The following is a 10,447-nucleotide window of genomic DNA, read 5'->3' on the forward strand; positions in this document are numbered from 1 at the left end:
TCATTTGTCAGTACTGGGGTGTATCAGTGCAGGTGTTCCTAGGTCTGTACCTGGCTATTGTCCATGGAGAGATGAGAAGTGTAGGGATGTGTGCACAGTGGTATCATGCCACCTGCCATGTGCCAGCAGGGCATCTATCTACAGACACCACTGTGGTGACCCTCAGGGTGATGCACCAGCCAATCTTCTGGGTGCCCCCTGCAGAGGGCCGGTGAGGTGCTACAGTTGACATGTATGCAACATGTATTACATAACATGGTTAGTGTCTGTCTTAGAGATCTGTACCCAAGCATGTTCTGTTGACTGTGGTAGTGTAGGTTAGGTATCCATGGCATGTGGTGCATACAGGGTGTTGAGTGCTATCTGTGCCATTTATAACACAGCTGGGCAGACATGTCAGTGTCAATCAAGCCTAGATTGCCTGCACGTATCCAAGATGGATACCTGACATCTGCACATCTGTACAGGGACTAACAGACATCAGCTCACCAACTAGCTATGCAGTAGGATGACTTTGTTGACAGATAGACGTCTGACACTGATAAGTATGCCATTACTACATGATGGCAGCCCTCACTGACATGTGCCATATGGACAGTAGTCTACAGTTATTTGTCCACATGTCAGATCATTATCCAGAAGGAAATATATAATGTGACACAGCTCACGCACCAGGAACATAACAGTGAGGACTCAGAGTCCATCTATGCATGCAGGGGTGTTTGTTTCCAGTACTAGAATTAGCAATCTACTCTTGCTTGGGAAAGCACTGTCAACAGTTGCAACGTAATGGTACACTACCTGCCAGTGTGACTGCATATAACCTGGGATAGTACCCTTGTATGTAACACATTCACATGGATAAGAGTGTTGTACAAGCCATATACACTCAAGTGCCCCAGACAGGAGAATCACACCCCTTGCTACTGTAATGAGATCACATAGATGCATGTTATGTATATGGCATTACATACACTTATTATAGATGTCCTTTCCCTGCTATATTATCAGACTGGGATGTGAGCACCAGTTACCAGGGCTGAGCCATGTTTAACAGGTGTCAGCATTGCTGCAATATAACAGCTAAGCACATTTGCACACTGGTAAGCAAAGCCTACGTTGTAATCACCTGTATGTTTAACCATACGTTAGCAGCACTTAGCTTTATGCAAACCCATGAAAATGTGCTTAAAGCTGCTCAAAACTGCCTTGAGCATTCTGTATCCAACAGCCCTTGTTCTGCCCAGCAACAAAATAAACAGCCCTTGCAGGTCTTGAACCCAGGACCCTGCACACTATAGTCACAGCATTTAACCACTACCTCATGACAGTAGTGATGGCAGTTGTTGTTTTTCTAATATATCTGTCAATACACACATTGAATAGTATTGAACAATTGTTGTGAGTTCTACTGTTGTGTAGTACTTGTTAGTGATATTACTGGTGCATCACATATGTTGTTATATCTATATATACACTTATCAGATATATACAGTGTGATACATCTGGAAAGGTATACACAATAGTAAAGTTTACACATGACAAGGACATGGATATATACATATGTAGATATATGTCTAAATGTACATACACATATATATTTATATATATATATATATATATATATATATATATATATATATATATATATGTGTGTGTATTTATACACATCTGTATAGTGTATCATATATATGGCCATATATAGATCTCTGTGTGTGTGTGTGTGTGAGTGTGTGTGTGTGTGTGTGTGTGTGTGTGTGTGTGTGTGTGTGTGTGTGTGTGTGTGCATATATATATATATATATATATATATGTATATATATATATATATATATATATATATATATATATATATATATATATATATATATATCTCCATATATGTATGTACATATGTATATGTGTATCTGTCTCTCTATCTATCTATCTATCTATCTATCTATCTATCTATCTATCTATCTATCTATATGTTTACCATATGTCCAGACCATGGAGTGAAGTCATACCTCAGCACCAATAGTTCAATCTCTTGGTGCAAGGGGATGTCATGTATGTATTGCAGGTATATATGTAGACTGTTGCTACTGTAACAGGGGTTGTCTTAACAGACTTGTGTGTGGGAGGTCACATCTGCTATTGACATGTACGCCATCAGTTACTGACATACATCTAAGGTCATGCTAGTACAGTACCACTGATATCACAGTAATGCTTCAGTGGACTACAGCAGAGGTATGACCAATAAATGTGGACAGTCTGGCACACTCCAGTCAGTCCAGAGGTATACACAGATGAGGTATACACAGATCCCCTTAGTGCGAGACATGTGGACCAAGCCTGACAATGTGGACGTTAACAGCTATGTACATGGCTATATCAAGTAAATACTGGACTACATATGCCTACACAATTTATGCATTCACAGACTCCTGTCTGTCCTGACACATAAAAACTGGTGGTGCAGAGGTCACATGGCCACATACTACCCACTAGTTAGTGACATACATCTGTAAAGCATCCCACTGTTTTGTCAGAAATACTTGACAATTATGGTGGCCCGGCAGCAGTACATCTGGCATATATCTGGACATAACATCACACTGAGTAATTACACTAAGCTGCTAGGCATGTAACAAAACATTGTGCAAACTACAGGCAGACTGTCACAACACTGGCCTACATTTCTTATGGGGGAATACACAAGTACCTGCAAATATAGTAGGCTCTACAGACATGTCACAGCACAGGGTAACAGACACCTGTGTGAAAGTGCATACCCACAACCAATGTGAACACAGCCACAGCCACATATGGTAAACAAGCTTAATATTACACTATATGGACTGTCTGATCAACACCATCCTCATATGTGCACACTAACCCTACATATACTGTGCCTCAACACAGTGTGGTCCAATGCCTGTCTGTGCTATGAGACGTGTGTGTTTGGCCCTACAAACATGTGAGCCGATAGCGTACCATACACTGGAGTAGCATGTAACATCAGATAGAACAGGATCAAGAACAATGACATTGACCACAGTCTGTACACAGGCAAAGGTATGTATTTGCAATGCACATACTATCAACAATCAGCATAAGTACCTGGTTTGGTGCCCAACAGGTGTGGTGAGAACTGTACCTGATATTGCAGGGGTGCTCTCTGAAGCATTAGATCAGGTCTCTGTTACTGCACAGATAAAATGTTCTCCGTTTGTAGGTGTGCCTAGTGACTGTGAATGGCCACAAAAACATTGATCCTTACACACACACACACACACACACACACACACACACACACACACACACACACACACACACACACACACACACACACACATAGAGTTTCACAGTTGCCATGCCTGGGAATAGATCTCCTACCTAACAAGTATATCACACTACAACATTATACAGTTATAGCATGCACCATGGAGTTTATTGGGCTACTTTTTCCCTAAAGGTGTATTTCAAAGTGAATGGCATCAGCAGGCTTGCAAAAGTAGGGCAATGGAAGTTGTAGTGACTGTGAATGGCCTCAAAAGCATTGATCCTTACACAAACAAATACACACACATTTGCCAAGTTTGGGATTGGAACTCCTACCTAACTAGTACATCACACAATAGCATTATGCAGTTATAGAATGCACCGTGGAGATTACTGGGCTACTCCTTTCCCAAAGGTGCATTTCAAAGTGAATGACATCAGCAGCTCTGCCAAAGTAGGACATCTGACATTGTAGTGAGTGTGAATGGCCTCAAAAGCATTGATCCCTACACAGACAAACACACACTTGCCACATCTGGGATTAGAACTCCTACCTAACTAATACATTACACTATAACATTACTCAGTTATAGCATGCACCACAGAGCGTATAAGACTACACCTTCCCCAATGGTGTATTTCAAGGTGAAGACATCAGCAGGCTTGCCATAGTAGGGCAATGGGGAGTGCAGTGTGTGTGCATGGGCCTTAACCCATTCCTCTAGAAGCAGACACACAACACTCAGGCACACACAGGTTTATATTCCACAGGTACATGTATACAATTGCTAGATGACTACTGACTTGCACAGTCATGTTACAAAGCACAAGCACCACAGACACTATAGTGCTGATAGATACCAGAGGCAAATGTCTACAGTGATTGACATTTGCACATCATGTGGTTTTAGTCAACTGGATATGTGCTAGGTGGGACAGGCCTCATGATGGGAGGCTCTTTGTCACTGTCTGTCACTCTCTTCCACACATCTATGTATGTGTAATTCTGGCCTATTATAGACTGTTGTCCTTGGATATATGTGTGTATTCCTATCCAATGTGTGTGCAAAGCATGACTGGTGTGTACTGAGGAGTGTGTGCGTAAACATCTGTGGCTGTCAGATATGTATAGTCTACTGTTGTTGCCAGACACGGGCTTCATTTCTGTAAGTGTGGGAGCATGCCCAGTATGACCTTCTGTATTGAATATGTGAATCCATTCCATATAGGTTGTACTCCAGTGCAGGCTTTTGTGTTCTACACCTACAGCTAGCAACCTGTTTCTGTGGGATATCTGTATATCGGTTGACAATATGGGGTCAAAATGGGCAAAGGATAGTGGGTTACTGTTGGTAATTGTGTCTGTGCTACTTCTGCTACATGGTCTTGGTGTTAGCAGTGATATTCAGACATATGTACTGTTTTACACTGTGATGTTTTATGTCATCAAGTACTGCCAGGTATACATATTTGCTTGCAGTAATATCCTGTAGAACACAGGTTGAATACATCTGTGTCCAGTATTGTGATCTGCAACCTACATATTCTTGCACAATCATGCCATTCTGGAGGGGAAGCTGAAAACACTTGCTGCTGGGTCTGTGTAAATGGTTCAGCACCTTGATACAGTGGTGGCTGAGGACCCCTTGCTTGTACATCCATCAACGTCACAGTATGGCCATATCCTGCTGTGGCCATACATCACAGCTGTACAGATTCACACAGGTTACCCAGAGGTAGGGGTCATACCTCTGAACATTACCCCTTCACATTGTGGTTTACGAACAGGTTTGTAGCCACCCATTCCTGTGTTTGCAGGCAGTGACAGTATGTGCACATGGCTGAGTGTCAGACTTCACACAGTCCATGCCGCCCATGCTCCTACTCCCCCTCTGTTATTCTATCCTCTTCCTAACATTATGCAAACATTATCTGATAAGTTCCCTATAGGTATAACCTCACCCAGCAGTAATTCAGTGTTGGTCCACAGTTCATGCAGTAGGACATGGTGGACATGTTACTGGGACTCGTCCACATGGCCTTGCATTTGGGTTCTGTTGACTGTCTTATGTTGTTATTTGGGAGTCCATGACATAACATACATTGGCAGTACGGGTAAGATACAGGCCTTTGGCAGAGGACTGTAAGCTTTTTGGTAGTGATGCAGGCCAGCTGTAGCAGGCTGTTGCATTGTGTCACTCCTACAGTCCCAAACTGCAAGACACTATATTCCCCTGGGGTGACAGGGTAGGTGTGCAAGGTGTTAATGCCAATACTTTCTGTCATTATTGATCCAACAATGTGGATGCTGGCAGGGTGCTGCTTACAGCTAGGGTCATACCTGCATGGGGCACCTGTTCTGCATGCTACATTCTTTGGCTATTGCCATACAGAGGTGGAGGTCATATTGTACTCATTCCCAACAGCAGGGATGAGACTGGAGAGGTACCTGTGGGTGATGGTGGGGTAAGCTGGGTGCATGTGTGCTATAGACACTACTTGCATCTGACTTACAGATATGCATGGGGCATTCCACTTATGCTGTTTTGTGCAGGGACATCAGCTGTTTCTCAATACTTCATACCTGTGACCTTTGTGGTCTGCCAGTTTTTGGCCAGATGATATCAGTATTCCCTGCTACAAGCCCAAGTAATGTGCTGCTAACCTATATGTACAATTCCAAAGGGGTGTCCATTTGACAGTAACATATTATACACTGTCTGTCTGGGGTACTTCCCCCTGTACAATTCCAAAGGTGTGTCCATTTGAGAGTCACATATTATACACTTTCTGTCGGGGGTACTTCCCCCTGTGTACTGTTTGTATGTCTGGGCCCACATTCATGCCATGTCCATCTTTCAGATGGTGACACATATTACTTCCAAACATTTACTATGGCTTACTGCTGGAATGTGTTTTGCTGGGATGCATTGTTTGTGGCACTGCAGTTGTGAGAACTTGGCCCTGTCATCAGCAGTACTGGCCAATGCACTAGGACAAACCTCACCATGCTTACATATTGACCACTCTCACACACTATACAATGCACACCAACCTAACACATACAGCCCTGCATATTGTACACATGCTACAATCTATCCTGCTACTTTGGCCAGCTCAGGTAATCTGTGCTCCACTGTTATACCTACACAAACATGTTACTACATTTCTACATAGGATTGAGGGGGGCACACCTGACATTTGTACACATTTGCTATGATTGTACTGGTATTTCAGGTACTCCATTTCATTCTGTATTCTGACCTATCATGCTGACTAGAAGCATATCAGTGTACTACAGGTCTTAGGTTTGAGTGACCTACATTTCAGTTTCAGACTTCTTACACTTCAGAACTAACATTCCACTGCCTGACCTGTTGTAGTCCATCTGTGTAGGTCTGGAGGGTGGATGTTCTCCATAGCCATCAATCAGACACCTTAGCACAGCCTTTGTTTGTGTTTGTCTATGCCTGTCTTCTGGCTGAGACTGTTGTTGGGTATGTGAGCCTCCCTGACTGGCATGTGTGTGTCCTATGGACGCACATGTGGCTCACCACATTTCCTGCCGAGAGTTTTGTCACCTTGTCTAGTACTGGCTACTATGGTGACACCAGTATTTGTTACAGATCTCATGCTGCCACTATAGGTGTCAACTATCTGCTGGCATCCCATTCAGCCACCCGATTCCCTTGCATGCTCACATCCATACCATAGATACAAGTAACAAAACATACTACTCCATTCAGCAATTGATAGGGAGAGTGACTTACCTTGTGGCTGTGCCAGTATTGAGGATGGTGCTGGAGGGATTACTATGTTGGATGCACATAGTACACTCCCTATACATGGTTAAGCACAGGTAGTGTCATGTTTGGCATCCCTTTTACTGTATGTGTGAGTCAGAGAGAGGTGACATTCCCTGGGTCCCGACCATGTCAGTGTATGTGCTATGCGTTGCCTCTTTGTGATGGCCTGGGTATACTGGGCACACCTCCTTCTGCCTACTGGGGCAGGCTCAGGTTGTTCCTCCTCTGAGTCACTCTGTGCCTCTGCAGGCCTTGGCAATGGTGGGGAGCTGTGTGGCTCTGCCCCATGCTGTTCCTACTGCAGCTGTTTCCACAGGATCATAGTGTGTAACATGATACACACGATGACAATTTGGGTACGTGTAGCTGGTGAGTACTGCAAGGCTCTACCAGATGTGTCCAGGCACCAGAACCATGACTTGAGCATCCCAAACACATGCTCTATTATGATTCAGGTCTGTGTGCGTGCCTCATTATGGAGTTCTTGTTCCTGTGTGTGTGCATTTCTGATGGGTGTCAACAGCCACGGCTCCGGTGAGTAACCAGCATCTCCCAATAGGTGCCATAATGGATGCCCCCACCGGCAAATCTCTGGTACAGCTGCATCATATACCAGATGTGGGAGTTGTCATAGCTTCCATGGCAGCCAGGCACACACATTGATTATAATGCCCTTGGCATGGGACACGACCTGGCAGTTGATGAAGGGAAAGCTCTTGCAGTTGATGTAGACCCTACCCCGCTCACTGAGTAGTGCTTTGATGCATATGCGTGTGCAGTCTATAGTACCCATTACCTCAGGGTATTCTGCTATTTGGTGGAAGAGACACATATTGCTGGTCAATGCCTCACGGCTATTGTGGAAATATACATGCTCACTGGCATGTGTTGACATGGTCTCCAGGAACTGGAGGAGTACCCTGGATGCTGATGCCTGTGAGATCCCCATGATATCCCCAGTTGGCCTTTGGAAGGTACCTGTGGCTAGTATTCTTAGGCCGACACATACCTTGGTATCCACTGGGATGGGTTCCCCTCTGTTGGTTCTGTGTGTGAGGTTTGGCTGGCACAACTCAACAATTTGCTGTAGGAGGTCCCTGTTCACCCTATAGTGCTCCACTATTTCCAGCTCATGTAGCCCCTGGTAGGTTATCCTGGGTCTGTGCACTCATCTCCTTCTCCTCACTGTGGGTTGGTCATCAGCATTCTCATCCTCACCACCCTGAGCCTTTCCACATGTTGATTTATGATAGCTGCTGCAGCCCCTATCATTTTGTTTGGTAAAACTTCCCTGCTTGTGTACACCGGTGGTGTAGAGTTTGTGGGAAAAACCAGAAGGAAAGGTGTTTACATAGTTTATAGTGGTGTGCTGGGCTGGGCTGGTCTGCTGTCTATGTAATTGGCTGATTATGATACATTTCACCTGCCAGCTATGCTAGCTCTCCTTGATTTCCTTCCTATTGCTGTTTTCCCTTCCCATTGCCTTCCTGTTTAAGCCCAGGCACACTGCACAAACACAGTGCTCAGATGTGCACGGAGCTGCTATTTCCTGGTTTACTTTTTTTTTCCCTTTAAAACACAGTGTGCGGCGTGCACACCCGCTTAGGCAATGTAAAGTGTGCTTGGCAGCTTCAGACACACCACCTTGCTTAGCTCTGCTAAGCTAAGGGCAAACCCGAGCCACAGGGCTCCAATAAGCTTAGAGTATGCTTGCTACACCCTTCTGTGATGTCAGCTAGCTCTTAGGCTTGCACCAAGGTCTTCCTGCACTGACATGGTTGGGTGCAGGCTAGCCATGAGGAAGGATCAGGGATTCAGTATCATTCCCCTCATTTGCATAGGATTGCCTGCTAATGCCTAGTTACAAGTCTGACACTGAGCCTTCCCCTTAGCAACCACTAATCATTGGCCATGTTGTCTTCTGCGTGCCAGTGAGTATAATGACAAAATTGTGATTTTGGTTAGAATGCTTATTTCAAGTTTTTGTTTTTTTTATTTTTGGCCTGATCCCATTTGCACGCAGCTGACCTATGCTTAAACAGCCGAAATCAGCTAAAAAAATACAAGTTATTTTTTATTTTTGCAACTGTTTTCCATGCCAATGTCCATATATTTGGCCATTGGCATTGTTTCCACATTATATACACACTTTATTTGGCGCTGTCATGGCTCCATTTTGTAGTTTGCAGAAATGTACTCAGTTACTAACCGATTACATTTCTGCAGACTACACTAATCCTGCACTGCTGGCTGCCAGCTTCCTGGATCATAAAATCACCTCATTTGCATGGTTTTCACCTGCAAATGAGGTAATTTGCATACAGGAGCTACGTCAGTGCAGAAATAGTGCAGGAGTGCTCGTGCATGTCCTGGGAGCTTATTCCTGGATCGCACGATGGCCATATTGCCTCCAGCAGCTCCTACACTATTCCTGCATGCCGTGCAGAGTTTGTTGAATCCTGCGGGCTATGTTATCTGGGATATGTAATTCCTATTATATGACATACTTCTACATTTCTTCAACTAAGAGTGAGGAATTGCAGGAAGGACAATTTGCAAACCACCCAGTAGCAAAATCAGTAATGATAGGATTTATCACCATTGTGTACAAAAGGCTACTTTTAAAGGGTTGTTTCACATGGATTTTAGAGATGATATAATAGTAATAGAACAGATGTATTACCAGCATATGGAGTATCTGAGAACTGATAATATCGAAGTTGTTACAGGTTCTAAGTAATGCTACACCCCATAATATCAACAAGATTACAATAGAAATGACAGCAATGAGGATGTTAGTGTTACAGAACTGGATGGCACATGATTTCATCCTTGCTTTGAAAGGGAAAATATGCAAGTTGATGCAGCATGAATGCTGCACTCTAACTCCAGATTATGAAAATGAGATCAGTGATAAATTATGCATAATTGTAGACTTTTCATTTACAAAAGAAGCTGATAGCTTGCAATGGGCATAGATCAGAAGTTTAATTACATGTTGGGCAGGAGGAATTTTTAAATTTTTTTATGCCTTTAGCCATAACTTTTTATAATTCTGATGCTATTATGCTCCATGTGTATGAATCTGATTTCAAAAATGGTGGATAATACATATTACTTAATGATAATTATCATAAAATGCAATATTCCATGAGCGTATAGTATGTAGGGCTAGAGAAATTTACATTTTTGAGTCCATAGCATGATGACGTGTAGAGAATGAATTCAATATTTTTTTATTATTTCATTCCATACTGAAATGTAAAATGTGAATGGTAACACCAGTCAGAAAAAAAAGCAATACATAGACCAACAGACTTGCATGCACAAAAATGGATTAACATTATGGTTGTCCATGAGTACTTTCTCTTAAT

The sequence above is a fragment of the Protopterus annectens genome, chromosome 7.part0 (genome assembly GCF_019279795.1).
Source record: "Protopterus annectens isolate FY-2018-M chromosome 7.part0, PAN1.0, whole genome shotgun sequence".
Taxonomy (NCBI): Eukaryota; Metazoa; Chordata; order Ceratodontiformes; family Protopteridae; genus Protopterus; species Protopterus annectens.